The sequence below is a fragment of the Sinocyclocheilus grahami genome, unplaced genomic scaffold (genome assembly GCF_001515645.1).
Source record: "Sinocyclocheilus grahami isolate Dianchi unplaced genomic scaffold, SAMN03320097.WGS_v1.1 scaffold3264.1, whole genome shotgun sequence".
Lineage (NCBI taxonomy): Eukaryota > Metazoa > Chordata > Actinopteri > Cypriniformes > Cyprinidae > Sinocyclocheilus > Sinocyclocheilus grahami.
Window position 1 is genome coordinate 20,500 of NW_015508416.1, and position 830 is coordinate 21,329.

An 830-nucleotide genomic window follows, 5' to 3' on the forward strand; every position below is an offset into this window, starting at 1 on the left:
TATATATATATATATATATAACATTTAATTTATACATACACAGCTATTTTTTATTTGGAATTGTAATATAAATTTAATGTTACTTTTTAAAATATTTTTATATAGGTTGCTTATTGTATAAATACACACATTCATAATATTAATTGTAATAATTCATAATAGGTTAATTAATATATTATAGTTTACTATAAATTATATTTCAATCAGATTTTTATATATACATTTAATCTGAGATCTCTTTAATTTAAAATTAAATATACATTTATTAGAAATCAACATTAAACATTACAAATTATTTTTTAAATGTAATAATTTTTATGTATCCTATTTTTTTTGCTCTAAATATTCATTAATTCATCCATTAATTCATTATAATTAACTATAATAATTCTTAATTAATACATGTTTTTGTTTAATATTTAATATTTTTATTGAATTTTTAATCCAAATTTGAATCTGAGATCACTTAAAATTTTTTATAATGATTTATTACAACAAAGCAGTGTCCATATGTCCACAGAATTAGTAAGTCTCAGGAGATTAATGCTGAAATAACACGTTTGTATGTACAGTAAAAGACTAAAGCAATACTATATTAATATTATATATTTTAGTTAGGATATTTAGTTTTAAGAAATAATGCACTGTTGGAAATACATGTTTTCTTTATATAAAGCTCTCTTATTGAGAGATATGCACGTTTGAATGAAGCTCTCAGGGTGTTGAATTTGAGAAAGCGCATGATGTTTCATAAAATCCCTGTTTTATGCCTGCCTGCCTCGTTATATAAATAAACCAGCCTGTTTATTTGTATTGTGTTCTTGTTTAAC